General features: G+C 49.4%; 1 non-coding gene across 1 annotated transcript; it reads left to right on the top strand.

The window, feature by feature from the left end:
* Positions 1–13,083: 13,083 nt before the first annotated feature.
* LOC144171250 (U4 spliceosomal RNA) lies at positions 13,084–13,224 on the top strand. Its single transcript, XR_013322919.1, has one exon. It is a non-coding gene; the product is annotated as a U4 spliceosomal RNA (small nuclear RNA).
* The last annotated feature ends 6,132 nt before the right edge of the window (positions 13,225–19,356 follow it).

The following is a 19,356-nucleotide window of genomic DNA, read 5'->3' as shown; positions in this document are numbered from 1 at the left end:
CTCATATCTTCGCCACCTAGCCTGCTCTTCTGGACGCAGCGTTAAATTGCAGTGGATACCTGGAGTTAAAAGAACCAAAAAGCCGACGAATCGGCCCTTAAAGGCCTACTTCATCGAAAATATCTGAAGGCGTTTTTTACGAATACAGAAGCTTTCGTCATGGCTCATTGCTTTGCCGTGGCAGAAAGGAATCGTTTATGGAGGAACTCGCAAAACACCCACTGCTTTTTGCGCGAGATTGGCCCAAAATTCAAGTCAAGACTCCCAAGGCAGCTCCCTCGAAATCTGGAAACATTATTTCACCGTCTACGGCTGAACTGTGCCTGCACACACAGTTACCAATTTCGCCTTGGAGCAACGCCAAATCCGCACTGCGCTAATTGTTCTTGCGTCGAAACAGTTGAAGACATTTTATTAGAATGTGCGGCCGAGACAACACCGAGACAACACTTCCTTGAAGACGTCGAACGCCTGGAACATGTAACTCTCATGATTATTTTAGGAGCATGGACTTGTCCTTCGAAGCAGCGCCAAATTCTGAGCAGTTCGTTTTCTTGGTTGGATGACATTGACCTAATTTCAAAATTGTAACTTATGTGCCCCAAACGCAGAACACAAACCAAACACGTGTAAGTCCGCCATTGCGCCAAGTCCACAACAGTTTCTTCCTTTTCCCTACCCAGCTTCTTGGGTCTTTTCTTCTTCCATCCCCGATACTGCATGCAGGTGACTGTAAACGCGGGAAAACCTCTCTGCTTCTTCAATAAAAAGCTCTCTCTCTCTCTCTCTCTCTCTCTCTCTCTCTCTCTCTCTCTCTCTCTCTCTCTCTCTCTCTCTCTCTCTCTCTCTCTCTCTCTCTCTCTCTCTCTCTCTCTCTCTCTCTCTCTCTCTCTCTCTCTCATATTATTGCGACGTTAGTTGCATACACCTATGCACTCATTTCCTCTATAATTTCCTGTATAGAAGCCGCGTATATTAACCGGCTGCAATACGCTAAGGCGTAGTGGTTGTAAATACGAAACCATATAGCGGGCAGTCGTGCCGCGAAGACAGGAATGGTATCGCGCTTATAAAGCGTTCGGCTTATAACTGAACATTCCTCCTATTGTATAGCTAGGTGCCCTGATACGTAGTGTTGCCCAAATTAACTTTTGGCATAAAGTAAGCCATGTAGTGCGTCGCTTACAGCTCTAGCTGGTTGGTGCGATACAAGGTTTCAAATTTATTTATTTATTTTAAAACAGGTATTTCGCGGAACAAGTGGTGTAATCATGAGGGAGTGTCGTTTTCTGGTAGCATAACCTGAAGAATAGGATAAAATGTGCGACGTATCTACCCGGTAGTGCCCTGTGACTAACTGAAAAAGAAATTTTAAGCGACAGATGCGATTTCTCTCGGAAACTGATTGCAACCCACTTCTGTTTAGGAGTTCTGTAACGGAGGAGCGACCATATGAGTTATATATAAATCGAACTGCTTTATTTTGTATTCTTTCTAGTTTTTCTATATTATTCCTAGTGAAAGGGTCCCAAATGACGACTGCGTACTCCCTTTAAGTTGGTTTTGTGCGATTGCAGGGCACAATTGCAGGGGATGATTATTGTTCATGTATTCTCAGTGCGCTCTTTATAATAGGTGCGCTATGCAGACCGCGCTGCAGCCCCTCAAACGTCGGTAAAGTTGTTAGTTTTAAATAGTTTTTTAAACAACCCTTAATTTTGCCTTTCATTTAGAGCATTCTGGCATGCTGAGTACCCGATGTACGCATAATGGATTTAGGAACGTCGAAGAACGAATGATGGAGTCGTTGTCAGCTTTATTATGCTCTTTTGGCACCTTCCGTTCTACATGAAAAGGGAAAATGGGGTACATCATCTACGTTGAATGCTGAAGGAACATAAATATGCAGCAGCTCTCAAGTTTTACTGACTCTCTAGTGATGCGGAAGCGTTAAATTTGACTCGGTACACGTTGTAAAGCCGGCGTCGTCGTGGCAAGATATGGCACACAAAATAGCCGATGCCTGAAAGAATAAAAAACGTGAACGCATGATCGGATGTGGAAGAAAGTTCCTGCGAACAGAGTAATTTTAATTTAGAGGAAAAGTCGACAAGTCGTGGGCAGATGGAACTCATGAACGCGTTGTGGCCTTCGACTCAGAAGCGCGTGTTCGAAGCATGTACTGAGTATAATGTGAGTAACGTGAGTAATGTGAGCAATATAAAACAGAATGACAAATTAAGCGAGTAAGCAAGTACGATCCCACTAAAATGTCCTCTTTTGCGATGTGAATGCGGTCATGTGCGAAGTCATAGTAATGACCTAAAAACAGGAGGACGCCAAGGGAAAATGACGGTAATGATGATGATAATAAGAGGGCACATTCATTCATTCGGCCGCCTTTCAACGAATGGAAACATGCATGGCAGTCAGAGGACACGTTCCGCAATCGCGCTCCATTCGCGTTCTCTGTGTTGGAACTTGGTTGTTGGAGGAAAAAGAAGTGACATTGAATGGTGGCGCTGGAAATGCACTGCATGCTTGGGGTATGGGCCCGGCTCGTGCACTTCGTCTTCAGTTTTTCATGTTCGGTCATGGACGCGGACTGAGGGTGGTCATCCAGACGCTCAATAAAGCCGCCTGTTGTCCTTGAAGGGCGCCGTCTTCTTGTCACCCTGTGTTACAAGAAAAACTTAGGGCGCCTCGTATTTTTTTTTTTTTTTCGTTGGCAGTCCTGCTTTTTTTTTTCGGGAGCAAAAGGTAAACAAAGAACGGTAAGCCCTAAATGATCTGGGGATCCTGTGACGCATACTTCGTACAACCGACGTGGTTAGGTATACACGGCTCCCGTCAAGCTTTTAGTGGTTTAAGAAACCATGATTATACAGGCCGCACGCGTATAAGGGAAGGTGTGTGTGTGTAGGGGGGGGGGGGGGGGAGGGGGGGTGCGGGAGCGGGAAGAAAAACTGGCTGCGTGCAAGAAGTTAGTGGTCGTAAAGGAACACCAGGTGTCGGGCCTAAATTAATTTGCAGCCTTCCACTGTTGCACACCTCCTCGCCCACATGTAGATTCGGCACTTATTTAAGGACTGATGAGATGGCCTCACACGCAGACCCCACCACGACTCTTCGGCCTAGAGACTGCAGAAGCATCCCGTCGGATTCTGGCATATTCGCTGGGTCTCCCACTCACTCTCTCATCCGTCGCCTCCCTCGAGCGCTACTCGGCGCACGCGCTCTTGTTTTCAGAACTGCGGAACGACAGGTGTAGGCCATGACGTCACGCAACGAGGGTGCGCTCGGCGAACACGAAACAGCCATAAGATCTAATTACGGCGTCTTGGTGGCCTTGGTGGGCGCTAAGTGAATTGCTGATTACGCTTCGCGCCGTTGGGACTCTCCTTAATGGAAGCCCACGCGCGGCCAACACGCGCAGGTGACGGATGCGTTTCCACCACGACATGTGGTCACTTTCGGAAGAGGATCATGTCGGGGCGCAAAATTAGAGAAAGGGCGAAAGAACACGCGTGTACTAAAGACACCTAAAGGGACCGGCGGTCTTCGATCACAGTGCGCCTCAGCCGTTCTGTCCGTCCATTCGTTCACACTTACGCAGCCTGTAACATGAACTAGACAAAAAAGATGAAAATAAAAACGCGCTCAATGCTGGAACGCTATAATTTTGCCTCGTGTACCCATCTGTTCCCATTTTTGCTTGACGCAGCCACCCGCGCGATTCTGTGGCCCAGTGCGCGCAAGAAGCAGCTCGGAGCGCGATTTGCGAGCGATCCATGCCAACAACGCGCCTCTCGTTTCTGGAAAAGGAGTTCGGTGGTTGCGGGCTTTACAATCACCTCCCTTTGCCCTTAACACGCTGCAGGGTTCGGAACGCCGTTGAGTGACGGGGAATGAACTCCCGATTAGCTCCAGTCGAGCGCTTCCCCGCGCGACCCCCGAGCATTGTGCTGTCAATTAAAGCGCGTATTGTCGCTAAACCTCGCTCATGAAGTCAACCCCGGGGTGGATACAGAGCCGTGGCCGCACATACAGCGGCGTGCGAGGAGGGAGGGGGCGTGCGGTCGCGTCCCGCGGTTGACCACACACGGGCACGGGCGGGCGGGAGGCTTCGCGCTCCGTAAAGCACCCCGGCGCCGCTGCTCGATGTCAGTGAAACTCGAGAAGGAACATCAACTTCATCTCCCCTCGCGGGTTTTACTTTTCCTTCCTCTTGCTTTCTCTCTTTCCCCCACCGGCGGCGATTATTCATGTCTTGCGCGCGAGAAGAACGGAATCGATCCACGCGTATACAGTGTGGTATATACCCCGCCTGCAGGCGTATATCGTTTCCGACCATAGTGTATACTTGAGCGGCCCATTCTTTCTGTTGGTTTGAATGCCGCGCTATCTGCACTTTCCGCCTTCCCCGTCCTCGCGTCTGTCGGGGGAGCGGGCCGCTGCCGGCATTTGCGAGCAGCGTTCCGGAGCCTTGCGTCTTCGGTCACCTTCGGACAGATTGGCCGGGTCGGTTGTCTCTCTGTGTATATATATATTAGCCCTCGGCAGGACGCAGTATTTTGCCGGGAAGTGTGTCTATGTACTCCAGGCATCCATGTGGCTCGTACAGAAAAGGCGTTTCCAGCGCTCCTTTCGTGTTGGCTTTGAAGAGCCGATTTGCTCAGGTCGACTTCGCTTGCATCGGGCTGGCTTGGGTCGCGGCGAGCTTTCCCAGCCGGCGCCTCTGCTGGGTCTGTGCGAGTTTGTTCGGGGGCTCAGTGCGTGCCGAATGAATGAAGGCGGCTTTGATGAAGACGTACGGAGGAAGCAGCAATTGAGCTGTCAGCGAGAAGTCTTACAGCTGTTCCCTCCAAGTCGCTATACAATCGGCCTGCATTGAGGGGTATATAGCATATATATACAAGAGCCTTGTGTTGAGCATTCAATGTGCCCCTTTTCGTGCCCACGTGCTCCGCGTACCTTCTCGCGCAAGCGTGAGAAATAGGTGGTGTTGGAAATACAGACATCTTGAAAATATCAGCTTAATATATATGTATTATGCTTTTTTTTTTTTGCTTTCGAGTTCTTATAACAATATTTCAGGGTCCCTGATATGGTCCCACGCCGTTTCAGCAGGTTATGACCGATTACGACAACAATAAAGACAGGATCGTACAAATACTTTCGAACCCGGTACATCCTAAATTTCGATGGTCCTTGTCCTGAGAAGCATGTTGACTTCTACCCGGAAAACATTAGATGATTGCTTTTGGTGGAGATTTTTGTTGTCGTCCTGTAACCTCCAGTGCATCCAGTGCAAAAAGAATGCGCACTTATCGCGGAAATAAGTGTCGTCAGCAATTAGAGTACCCTTTCATGAAATTTCCTGTTAAAGGGCGTCAACACTCACTCATTCATCAGCATATGTCCATGACCACTAACTGTCACTCTTGACAAAAGTTTGGGGGACCACTGTTCATTAAATGGGAGTTTTGTAACCGTTTCTTTTTGGGTTCATGGTTTTTCACTTAAATGCTACTAACTACGGGGAAAATGTAAATAGACCACCGTCGCCCTGAAGGAAGTGTCTGTATCTACTGGCAGCATGTGGATTTGTGGTGGGCATAGCCATTTGTAGAAGGGGTGAACTTAAGTGGTTGGACACAACTGTGTAGTCGGGATCAAGGAAAACTTGGACGCGGAGCGTGAACCTGGCAATCAGGTTCACGCTCAAATCGCCAAATCCGGGTACACCCGGGTTTCATTATTTGAATCCATGATGGGATAACTAAGCCTATGCGTATAATGGAATACCAATAATTGGATAACTAAGTCTATCCATATAAACTGAGAGAGGTGAGGATCACGGGCACGGAGAGTAGTATAAAAAATTTCCCCGCATTTCCCCGAGGGGAAGAATGTGAAAGTGCGAATGCACGAGTTGAATTTGCGCGGTTCGGTGATGTTCGCGAAAGAGAGATCACACACACACACACAACTACAAAGAAAGAAAGATGCATTTATTCACAGACACCTATTTGTGTTGTCGTTGTACTTGATTGCTAGAGCGGATCTCAGCTTTGAAATTTCGTGTCAGTACTCCTTTAAGCGGGTGCATTAGCCCTTCTCACGCCCGATTCCTGGCCAATCCCCCACGTGGGTATGTGCCATGCACAGACACCTATTTGTGTTGTCGTTGTACTTGATTGCTAGAGCGGATCTCAGCTTTGAAATTTCGTGTCAGTACTCCTTTAAGCGGGTGCATTAGCCCTTCTCACGCCCGATTCCTGGCCAATCCCCCACGTGGGTATGTGCCATGTCAGCGGCCAGGCAGCGCGCGCCCATCTCCCCCCGTTGCCAAGGAAGACGAGGAGATTCCTGGCCAATCCCCCACGTGGGTATGTGCCATGTCAGCGGCCAGGCAGCGCGCGCCCATCTCCCCCCGTTGCCAAGGAAGACGAGGAGCGCGCGCACCCGCAGCTGTTGCTATGCGGACGGACGGCGGTCGCCGGAATTCAGGGTCGCTTATAAAGTGCATTCGCACTTAATAATTTACCGCGCGAAAAGCAAGACCATGTGCACGAGCCGCATGCTTGCTCTGCGTAACTTACATGCCGCATTTTGGAGACGGCCTCCTGTGACTGACATCGTATATCCGCCGGAAATATACACAATCATCATTTCCTTCTATATTGATTTACGTTGAGACTAAAATTACTGTCAACCTCGCTTTCTGGTCTTTATATTTTGCTTTAGTAGGTGTCGCACGAGGCAAAACAAAGAAGACCAGTCGCGCGATTCAAGAGTATACCATATGCACACAGGTTACGTTTTCAGCCATTCCTCGTCCAATTTCTTTGTCAAAATAACCGCTCGTTAGTTACGGTATACCACGCGCTTAATCTAGCCTGCGGTTACTATATAAAGTAACCTCACTATAGCTCGGTTGCTGAAGTTTCACTGGTCACGGGAGTTTCCAGCGCGGCTTTCATCTGCAGCCTGATATATACATATCCTCGGGCTAATATTTAGCTGCCAAAATGACAAAACAGAGGAAACAGCTTTTGTTGTGGAAAAACGGAAGCGACGCGTAGACCGTATGCAGCCCAGATGTGTATCTTCCTCCTCACGGCATGCTCCCATCAATGCAAATGCAATCGCCTCGCGCGCACTCGTCCAGCAGCAGCGCCTGATCGCTTTGGCCCGCATGCAAGCAGGTACTCAAGGCGGCTGGTGCGCACACAGCACTGCATACGATTATTCCTGCAGTGGTGTTGCTGAGATATCAAATATGCCGTGTTTGCATTACTTCTTAAAAAAATGGAATTTTACTCAAACACATTTAAAATCCGAAAAAATAATTGTCTGCGTATCTGCTCGCTTCGCTGCAAATGTCGCCCACAGACGATAGTCCTCTGCCACCCCTGCCACGTAAATGCCTCTCCTCCCTCCCCCGCTCCCCTCTCACGCTGTGCCCCTCCTGTCTCTGTCCTCCCATGATAACCACAGGGAAGGTTGACTCAAGTCAATTCAAATTTCCCGCTTTCCACTGCGCGCCATTTGTGGGACCTTTTGTTACTGCTTGGCTTGGCGCTAGAGACACGAGCTTCGTAGCTTGAGCAGAAGCCCGGTTAGCATTTAGAAGTTGAAAAATTGTTTTTAATGCGTTTTCTTGTGTTTGAAAAATTACGTCTCCCGTCTGTTCCTAATTAAAAAGAACAGTGCTAGCATCAGTTATGTATTTATGTTTTTTTTCTTTTTGTTTTTCTTTTGGGGGGGGGGGGGGGCGAATAAACAGCCGCTCCCCTCCTTGCGCCAGTTCTGCAGAGGAGGTGAAAACCATGCAGGCGTGTGCGCGTATGCGTTCTGACCCGCTTGCGCACAAATCACTTAGCGACACAGTGGTTTTCGGCCCCCCTTAGGCTGCACAACGGCTGGCTCGAGCCCGCATTTCTGACGGTCACAAAACGTTGGCGACCTCGCACAAGTGGAATTTAACCTCGCGCAAGTGGAATGCTTAAAAAAAAAAAATAAGAAGCTGAGGGCCTCTTCGGGGCCTCTCCCCCCCCCCCCCCTGGGACCACCACTGTGCTGAGGACGCGGGTTCGATTCCCGGCCGCAGCGGCAGCTGTTTTGATGGAGGCGAAAAGCAAAAAACGCCCGTGTGTACGAGATTTCGGCGCACGTTAAAGATTCCCAGGTGGTCAAAATCAATCCGGAGACCTCCACGGTGCGCCTCATCGCCTGCGTAGCGTCGGCGCGTTAAACCTTACAATAAATCAAATCAATCGTAGAGTCAGGTTGGCATTTCCACGAAGCCACAACGATGCAGGGTTCTTCCAGTAAACAAGATTTGTTAGAGTGAACTTGTGTTGCACAATAAACATAAAGAATACACAGGTGGCGATGAGGCAGCCAATACAGTACCGCGGCGATCGTCGGCGAATGGAACGCTGCGGCGTTTGCTCTGCGAGCATTCATCTCTCCGCACTGTACTTTCCAGAGCCGTCGGATTTGATCGAGATCACTGGCGATCGAAGAAGAACGTTCTAGCATTTTGTGACCAAAAAGCGGAACACTCTCCATATCAAATCAGATACCCTGCGCGGTAAACAAAAAATGAGAAGGAAACCGGACTTCACTTCTAACACTACAACCGGACACGGCCAGCCGACGGCAAAATAACGCAAAAGTACACGCGTAGTTCGTGGCAATACATAAGACAAGCAGAGAGGCGCAAGAACGATCTTTTATGTGTACAGCGACACACAGAAAGCCAGAAAACACTCCGCTATTCCAACGCGATGGATAAGCGGCCGTTGCGCTGCTGAGCCCGAGTTCACGGGTCCGATACGGGCCGTTATCCCAGTGATTGAAAATTGCTGAAAATGACCTCTACATCTCAGTTTGTCAGTTCAGTGTAGTTGCTCGATATATACCCTATAGATAACAGGCCCACTCACCATAAAATTTCTAAACCGAACTGGGCAATTGCATACACTTTGCTGGGTGAAAATACGGGGAGACAAACTTCGCGTGCACTTTTTCTAATAACGTTTCACGCATAACGACGCGTGCATAAGGCCTGCATGGTCGGCCACCGTCTGCCGTTTCCGTGTATGCCGCGGGCTTTTTGCTTGCAAAGGTCTGTTTGTACATTCAACGGCAACGGCGTTGAGATTGCACGTATAAAACGCAAAAGCTCAATCATCCCTTCGCTTTGTCAACTCGCACTAACATGCGTGAGAGCGATCTTATCTTTCTGGACAAGAACGGGACACGCATATGTATAGGCATAGCGCGTTTGGAGTGGTCCGCAGGACATCACGTCATATTCTCTTCAATGCAAATATTCGTGGTGCACAACGCATCCACGCGACGCATATGCCCAGGATGCGACTCTCCATTTCCACTCTCCATGCGACTCGGCCATTTCCACCTGCTTCTGCTCTGTCGTGTTTGTTGTTGTTGATGTTCCTACGGGGTTTATCATATATTACTAAATTTGAGTGAATACGGAACATGAAAGATGCGTGACAGGTCACAGAGTAGCACGTGACCACGAGTGCCGATTCAACGTGCAGACAATGAGCCAAATGGCGAATTCCTATTTCAGACCGAGCCGGGTCATCGCACAGAGGACGTGTTCGAGCGCCTCTACCGAAGATTTACGGGGCCGAACTATCGTTTCTTTTTTTCCTTCGAAATGCTCCAACGCGCAATGCATTATCTGCGCCGCTTTCGTGTGCGCAACTATTCCGCTGCACATAACGGGTACCGCCTCGCGCTATACATATACCGCGCGGATCGATACCGCCAAATGATCGTTCGAGAAATCCGATCCGAGCACGCATTGCGATGCAGCCATGGGCCTATATATACGACGGCATAACCTCTCAGCTTTTGCCAGACACCATTAGCTTGCGTTCGGGTCCGGCGAGCGTACCATTTTTCGGCCTCGTTAATCTGAAGCTAACGATCTATCGACAACGTGATAGAGTGTTGGCATAGCCTCTGGCGACGGCCCGCCAGACAATTATAGATCGGCGCTCGCGGATCGTCGTCAAGGGTCACGCGTCTCGCTTACTTAGCGTACGGGCTTTCATCGCGGTAGATGGCGCGCGCTAACTATAACAAAACTGCACACGACCTGCGCACGTGGAGATAACAACGACGGTTGCATTAGTTGGTGGTTGTTGCCCCAATCACTAAGTGTAAAAAAAAAGGGGGGGGGGGCGGTTAGAAGTTCAAACAGAGGTAACAAAAGCGGCGCGGGGGGTGGGGGTGGGGGGGGGTGGGGGAAGGCAGCGGTCCAGATAAAACAATGGAGGCACATGCCGCGGAGACGACGACACTGTGTCACGGTAGGCGTGGCTCGGCCAAACATTAACCGCGTGGTGGCGAGGAGGTGAGCCGGAGGAGAGGGGGAGGCCGGCCAATGAGCTGCGGGATGATGGTCCCTAGCGGGCACGCCCCCAGCACTTGTCTAAATGGGGACCGTCTCTCTTGTCTTGTTCGGCCGCGGGGAGACTTGCATGAGCGCCTGTCCATTTTCTTGCCTCATCCCCCGCGCTTGTTTTGCTTACGTATTTCCGCTGCCTTCTTTTTTTGCGCGTCCTTCTTCCATCCTTCCTCCTCGGCTGTCGCCGTCTCGAGTCGCATTGTTTCGCCCGAGCACGGCGCGGCGCCGGTCTTGTTTGTTCCCTGACGTGGCCGCGTTCGCCGTGATTGTGTTTTTGCGGCCGTCCGCGGCGGATGTGTACAACTCGCTTATGCACATCCCAAGGCGACCGCGTCGTCTGCGCTGCGCCTTTCACTCCGCCGACGAGCCTGTCACTCTTCTCTCCACGTGGGCGTTCTCGACTATGAAACAGGGGCTCGCCTCCGCCGCAGTATCCCGTGACATCTGACAGGGACATGAAAAAGACCGCTCAATTAGAGCTTAGCCCAGCTGTCAACGGTGCGGTCGTCATCCGGTGAGAAGTGGCGACAATAACCGCCATGTTGAGAATAAAAATTGCGCTACGGACAGTTGCGTAACTCAGACAATCACCAAAAATACTCCCTTGGCAGCTCTCAGTTCATAGTGGGGGATAATAAAATATGGACAATATTGTGCAGCTCGTTGCGAGAAAGAGCAGAGTAATAGAAGAGATAAGCAGGGATTTTATTTTTTGCCATTTTAGGGCTCGGAGATTCGCTGGAAGGACATGGAGAAAGCCTGTCTGCTAAATAAGAAACAAAGCGCTCACAACACAGGGACTAAGAAACTCGCAACTAAAGTAAAAGCTCGTTAATTCAAACTCGAAGGAGACCATAAAATTGTTTGAATTAAGCGGAGTTCGAAGCATGCAGCGGGCGGACGCTAGAATGAATGGACATCGCGCCACATTGCGCGAGCAGAACGCCGCGAAGCCACCTCTGGACTCGTTATCACCAATTTGGCGCTCCTACACGTTTGCTGTGCGCGTTCCGTGATCGCAGGCCCAAACCAGCGACCGCGGAACAAATAAAACCTGCAACGGCATGCGCCGTGGCCAGCGCTCTACGCTGTTGTTTTTTGTTTCGTTCTGTTGCATCTCTAGTAAATTTGGTTTGTTTTGGATTTGCAACACATTGTAATCACTCTGGGCCGACGTCTTCTGCGAGGAGCGATGGAAACCAAGGGACCCCAGTTCGAATTAACGGTTCTGGATACCGCCGAGTTCGAATTATCGGGAGTTCTCTTCCTTTGAAATATACAGGGCGTCAGTTCGAATTAACCGAGTTGAAATTAAAGAGATTTTACTGTATTGGTTTAATAAAAGGACACACAAATACACACTGATACACCCCATGGGTTGCGTTCATCTCACCCAAGGTATAAGCTATGAAAGTATCAACAGAAGCGCGAACAGTCGACGAAGGAGACATCGGCAGTTCTGTCGGTTCACAGTAGGCCTGTTTGGCCAACCTCCTCTGTAAGCGGAGATGACAATTACGGTGATGTGAGAATAAAAAAAATCCTTAACAGGAATGGCCTTCTATGCAAACAGCAAAAGAACAGAAGAGCCACTTGAAGATTGAAATATATATGAAATAGCTTTTCACAATATAGTAATAATATGGCCAATAAGAAACAAGTGACAGGAAAAATATTGACACCTTGAACACGGTTTTTGGGAAACTAACAAGAAAAAAAAACTGCAGCTACACAAGCACCCAGCCTATTCGGCCACCAAAAATGACGTGTTACTTGTAAACTCTACCACGAAAAAAAAAAGGGGGGGGGGGGGGATACGCAGATACGGCCAGATCACTGCTATCAGCCATCCACCTCAGCGAGGTACAAGATACTAGATACATTTTTTATTTCGACGCCAAATGATGTCAGGGGTACAGTCAAAAGCCAACAACGGGCTTGGCTGGGGAGGATCGGGCATCCTACGTGTGACATCGAAAAGATCGCAGAGCCGGTCTCTCCAGTGGTGGCCCTCTCGGCCAATACTGCACAAAAAAAAAAAAAAAAAAAAGCCTTCGTTTCTCTCAGAATTCGGTTTGGCGGTGTGGCTATGGCTTCCACAGCCCATCTTTATTCGGGGATGAGTCAGCTAGAACGTGTTCCTTTCTATGCTAGTTTACTGGGTAGTGATAAGCCCGCTTTTATCAGACCTCGGCCTTTGTGCGTTAGAACCGCGGGGAGAGAAGGGTACAAGCGGGGGGAATCTAAGAAGTTCTCCCAATGCCAGGCAGTAGGGTGCACGTGGTAGGGTGCCTCGATGTTCCTCCTCGCCCGAGGCGCGGGCGAGGAGGAACATTCAGGCACTCTACAAGTCAGCACGAGCGCACGCCGCCGCCGAATGACACGTGGCTTTCTGGGCGCAGAAAGTATGACATACCTTGGAATAAGACATATATGACTGGATAAAACCAACTCAAGAGTAATTTAGAATAACAAATATCTGCAACATTTTATTACCAATCTCGCATGGTAAGGATAGTTTGTATAGACTAAGCAATAAAGTTTTTGTCACCGTTTATGTGCCGCAGTGCATCGGCGCACACAGCAAGGCGACGGGTGAGGCGCGCCGAACGCTGTCAACGGCGGTCAGCTTTGCGCAGAGGCAGTGTCGCATGCGATGACGTGTAGCGGAGCAGCGACTATTGCTAGTTGAAAACTTTTCCCAATACCCCGCCTGGACGACGTGCAACACCGTCGGCCGAGGCAATTTTTGGAAGGCCCCACGGGGCCTCATTTCAAAAACCAAAGTAAGACTCATGCAGTTTGAGCACACGGCAAGTTTACATACACTGATTGTGGCAGCATGGCCTCCGCGATGCTGCTGGCGGCGAGGAAGGACGACTAAGATACACGCCAAACATTACGACAAAATTAAAGCCGTTCCACTCAACGTGAAAGCTGTCGTAAATGCAGAGCAGTGATTCGCCATAACGGCCTGTGGCACCGTTATCCGCTTACTGCTACTACCCATCACGCTCTTCGCCTCGCTGTCTCACTTCTCTCTTGATGAATTGAACGGAGGTTTGTCCAAAGCAGTTCAAATTTCCCGCCTTCGCAGTGCTCGCGCGCCCACTGCCTGGAACGAACAGCGCGAGCGGTTCTCGCACGTGCCGGCACCTTACTGCGCAGTCCACAACGCGTTGTTTTTGGCGGTCCCATCTCCCCGCGAGGGGGACTCGAGTAAATGCGTCGCATAGGGGGTGGGTGTATTGCGTTAACGTTTAGTTTTTGGGGAGTTGGTGGTAATGAATGCGTTGTATCAGCAGCTTCTTGACGTAGTTTGAATGAGTCAAGGATATAAGGCGCGTTCGTAGCCTCCCATTCTGTGTCGGCTTTGTGGCGCAGTGGGTAGAGCATGCACCATGCAATTGCGTTCCGCCCGCAGGGTCGAGGGATCGAAACCAGGCGCCGGATAGTATTTTTTTTTATATAGTGTAGGGGGAGGGGTGCGGACAACGACGGTGCGGACTACGACGGACGTCAACGCGGGTGACATCGTGAGTTACTGAAATGCTCTAGATTTAAAATTGTTGATTGAGAGACGCCAAATCTATACGCCAAGTCTTGCAGTTGGCAGCCCAGTCTTAGTCTCATCAAACCCTGCCGTTACCGGCATGTAGTGAGTGAAACGATCCTTGCCAATCCCCCAAGTGGGTATGCGCCACAAACTGCGCAGGAGGCCGCCTGGTTTTTGCTGCGGCAGGAAACTAAACATCCCCCTCGCGAGGGGTACGATCAGCCGTGAGCATGCCACGGCTGTCTTTTTCACTGGCCAATCACATTTGGGTGATGGGTAAGGAAAACGTTTGGATGGGCACGTTAACGTTGCAGGGGAATTAGCGAAACGGCCTTGAGCATTTTACGGCAGGTGTCGTCGGCCAACGCCCGGAGTGGGCAATTCAGGATGATTTAGGCTTATATTCTGCTTCATGGGTAGAACCTCTGGTTTGGGCTAGCAACATTACAAGTAACGTCAAAATGCGGGACTTTAGAATGCCCGGTTAGGCTTAATGGCGGACCGTCGCACACCCAATGTGGACCTCAGGCCACCGCATCCTTTCTGCTACATCGTGTGAACGTCTCTTAATTCGCTTTCCTGTCTCCGTCTTCGTTGATTACCTAGATATATCGACCAGTAAAGTATCGCCAGGGGAAGCACTAATGCTTCCGCATTAGAGGCCATGTTGTATAGGGCTCAAAGGAAGAAAGCCCATGCGTAGAGTCGTAAGTGGTTTGGTCTTTGCGCGCAGCTCCAGCTAGAAATCATAGCATTAATAGTAATCGGCCTTAGCTTTTTGTTCCGCCGTCGTGTTGGCACTGTCCTCTTGAATGTGGCTACATCCAGGAAGCGATGACATTTCATGGAGCGACCTGCTACACTCAACGTGCGGCGAGATACATGACAGTTTGCAAATCCATTTGCTGCCAGTACCTTAGGGAGACCAATACCAATTCCCCCTTGTGGAAGTGATGGGGGACCCCTTTTTTCGGGAGGGGCAGAAAAGCATGCAACAAAAGCGCCGCATCACCTCATTGTGGGCAGTGGATCAATACGTGTCAGTGCCTAAGGGAGACCCACGCTTATAGATGTCCTAAATGGGTAGGTATAAAAATGTCACCTTCTGAGCATTTTCATCATGGCGAGACAGATCGTGTATTGGCCTTTGGTAGCCGAGTGTACCAATAATGTTCGCAGATACACGCACACACCGGTTTTCTTCCTTGGAGGTTTCTTCCAGGCGAAGTATTCGTGTGCAATATTTATGACGCTGAAACTTGCCTTCACTTCCTTTGTTTTGACTTACTTGCCTTACAAGGCTGTCACAAGCAACGCTGTGGACGAATGGCAATATTCTTCATCGTTTCTTCCAGTTAATTTCCTGTACCAGTGCTATATAACGTTATGAGTGCAGCTTCTCACATTTATTAAACATGCATTTGTTATGGAACTACTTGAATTTTGCCTGTAGGTTCCGGACCAGATGCTAAATCACAACTTTACTGACACGAAATTTTCGTGTTTTTTTTTTTTTTGCTGATATGGGTGCCTACTAGCCCACTAATCATAAAATTGTACATTTGACGGTAGATAGCAGCATGAATACCATGTTCAACCTCGCTTATTCATGTCAGTTTCGGTTTCGACTAAATGATCACCGAGGCCACCGCCATGACAGGAGGGCGCTCCTGACGTCACCGTTCTTGTCAAACCACTGCCGGTGTGGACACGCGCACGAGTGCGCGAACGTCTCCACCATATCCACGAACGTGGGCCATAGAGTTTCATCCTAACATATTACTAGAGGGAATTCTGGCGCCACTGTTTGGAGGAGCCGCGCTTCAGCGAGCGTTCCATCATGTACCGGGCAGGCACGTTCCACTAGTCCTTGGCACGGCTCATGAACGGGCTGAAAAGCGGCCTCTGGCTACAAAAAAGCAACAATATTACTGTAAAAGATTAGACAATTTTGTTTTGTTGTTATAAAAATGAAGATACAAAAAATTTATTTGCAGCGATTATTTAGAAGCTCAAAAAGAAAAATAATGTTACCCTTTTTTGTTAAGTTTGGCTTCGAGACAAAGAAGCCATGTGGCCAACCAAGTGAAGTAGTCGAGGAACGTTGCTGGCTGCGATACGGCGCCCACGACGGCCCGCGATTGCAGCGCCAGATTTCCCTCTAGTATATACTAGTATGAAACTCTGTGGAGTGGCACGGCCGGAGAGTAGAGTCCGGCCGTGGGCGTGGACAGCATGGCGTCAGTCCCTAAACCTTGACGGGATACACACGCAGGAGCAGCACGCGACAACCGCAGGCAGCGCGTTGGCCACGTCATGGGGACCCTCACGTCGGCAGTTTGGGGTCAGGAGGAGCAGCTGGCGTCATGCTGACGCCTACTGCGAAAAGGTATACCCATTCTGAGCAGATTAAACTGAATTTAAAATATGTTTACTGAGCGCTTACTGTTGAAACTTGCTGGGAGATATCTCCATATACAAAGGAAACATTTTACATAGTTATCCCAGCTTTTAAATTTCGTGTCAACACTCCTTTAATATTTAAGGCGAAAGCTTTAAGTTCCCACTTTGCGAAAAAGTACCGTTGTTGTTGTGCGGTCGAAAAATGAGCGCCTTTGTAAATAGTATATAAATAAAAAAAGACATGTGTAATCAAATGGGATTCGAACCCGGGTCTGCACAGCAGCAACCCTGTGGTTTACCAGCTGTGCTTTCTGTTTTTTTCTTTTTCCCATGCAGTAAAGAAAAAAAGCTGTACTTTCTCCGCACGTTGGCAGCGTTTATCGCTGCTGCTGATGCTGTTGTTGCTGCTGCTTTTCCTTTCTCTGTGGCTTGGGGGATCGGCTAGGGGGGCGGGGGGGGGATTGGTCAGGAATCGGGAGTTTCGAGGGGCAATGTGCCCGTTTTATAAAATTCACAAAACTATGAATTGGGAACGTCTGTAGAATAGGGCTGCTGCGTGACACATGAACGTGATGGCACGTGGGTAGAAAAAGTGCACATAAGCTGCGCACAACACTGATTCTAGGAGAGCTGTGGGGTGTGCCCGTTTTCTCGCTGACGTGATTCGCGCCGTAAGACGAAGAAAGGAAAGAGCGAAGAGGGAGGCGCATGCACGGTGTAGCAGAAAATAAGCTGGTCAAAGTAATTCGCGTCAAGAGACAAAAAAAAAAAAAAACGCTAGCGTAGAAAGTTATGCAAATACGATGTAGCAGGAAACAAGTCGCTGATAAGTATCGCCAGGCTTTCGCGTTCAAAGCGCGTAAGCAGACTTAAGTTCCCCGAGGAATTGATTTCGTTGCGCGCTCAACTGCTTAATCAGTTTATTCGACACCTCACAGAAATGCAGATATCAGGAACGCGGCCAAAATCCAGCAAAGGTGGCTTGACGGGGTCCTGCTAATATCAATGCGTATACATTTACCAATCAGGTGCGTTCAGCCTGCTTGAGAATCGGTATCCATAGCCCAACCCTCCGTGTGGCCACTTTAGAGGTACACAGAGCGCCAAAACCATTGTTTTAAATGAAAAGCACCTTCTGAAAGGACTTCCCACCCAAACAGCCGAGAAGGCGCGACCTTCACGCTGCTCGAGAGAAGAAAGCGAAAACAAACTAAGGGGAAGCACACAGGCTGGAGGCGCAGTCACCGTGCACGGTTCGACAGTCGCATTGAAGGGGGCGGCTTTGTCACTGCCAAATTGTAAACACGACGGCTCCAATTGCCACGAAATTGCCGGCCCCTCCCCTTATAGCAACTAAAGGAGCGAGTGAGACGCAATGACCGTTCCCATCCGCCAGCAGCCAAGGAGGACCGCGCTGACGACGCAAAAGCGTCGGGCGGGCGTCCCACAAAACAATGCGTTTCGTTTCGCTCGAAACAATGGGACCCGTCCGCTCTTTGGAGAGATGCAGCCGCACGAAGGCAGCGCGCAAGGAGGGGACGGTGCCATAAATAATCGCGGGGCGGAGGCGTTCGACTCGTTTTCGTTTGCGTGAGAAGTGCCGACGACCGCGCGGCAACACTCTGGGCTGGCTGCAGACGCGCATTCTGTTGCCAGCCTGTTTCTTTCGAGCATCTAAACACGCATTTTTCCAGCTGGCTGGGCCCCTCTGAACGGGACGTTTCCATTCATCGCGTCTCGACCACAAACAGGGGTCGCCTTTCAAGAGATCCGCATTAGCTACGCAATCCGCATTGAAGCCACGGCGTGAATCATGCACGGACGAATCGCAAGGAAGCAGGCTCAGTTTCACTCCCTGGCCCCTCTTGTGCTCGAAGATTGCGTTTTTATGAAGCAGCGCGTTACGCTGTACTTTGCGCGCCTCCGCTTCCTGATTGTATTGATTCAGGTCCCAGCAACGTTTTTTCACCGCTCTTCTTTTTTTTTTTTTTTTTTTTCCTTTTCCAAGCAGTAATGGAGAGTGGTTGAGGCAGACGGAGGAATACATGAATGTAGTGCTGGTGTTTCTATTCTTCTTTACATATTCACATCATGCGTGTGTTTTGGATTGTTTTGGATATTGTCTGTCTGGGTCTGTTTGGATAGCGTCTGAATTGTTACTTATTTGCCTGTGGCCAGCTTCAACCTAGGTGCTGAGGCGAGGCATTTATTGTTTGCTCAGTTCTTTTTGTCTAGTGCGTACACTTTACTCTAAATAAGCTTGAATGATCGTGTCCGATGGCGTGGCGAAAATTTTAGGCATCCGAAGTCATAATCCCGTGCACTGCGCTTGCGACGGACTTGCTCCCATCCGGGTAACTCGTGTGATTATGTGAAATAAGAAGATAACTTATTTTATAAAAGCATATTTACCGTAATAACGATAGCACAGCTTGAAATCTAAAAGGTAGCTCCTCTGATCAATTGCTTTTTCAGGGGGGTGAGGTCTGGCAAGGACACAGGGTGTGAATTGGAGTGGCCAGTGCGACACAAGAGTTTGCCACGTTTGGCCCTAGTCGCAGATGTACTAACGTAAAAATGCAACCAACTGCCGATGGCACCCTTCGTTGCAATGCTGCAAGCTTTGTGAACGTGACATCACTCGCACACGCGCACTTCGTGGAGAAGCTGACCTAAAACTGCGATGCTCATGCACGGACATAAGCTACACAGAGAAGCTGTCGCTTAAGAATTTCCCATAATGCAAGGTATGAAAAGGTGGTGTGCGTACGTGCGTCATATAATGGCGGCTACATGCATAGTTATATAGTACTATATTATTATTAATAATACTGCTACGTCCGGGAAGGATTTATTTAGGCAAGAGCGCAGGTTCCGAAGGCAGGGAAGAGTGAAGCACCGATGAGCACGACGCGAGTGGAATCCCGGCTCCTTCTTTCTC

This window comes from Haemaphysalis longicornis, unplaced genomic scaffold (assembly GCF_048455015.1).
Source record: "Haemaphysalis longicornis isolate Haplotype H1 unplaced genomic scaffold, Haemaphysalis longicornis Haplotype H1 scaffold_2, whole genome shotgun sequence".
Classification (NCBI taxonomy): domain Eukaryota; kingdom Metazoa; phylum Arthropoda; class Arachnida; order Ixodida; family Ixodidae; genus Haemaphysalis; species Haemaphysalis longicornis.
This window is presented reverse-complemented; position numbering and strand designations above follow the sequence as displayed.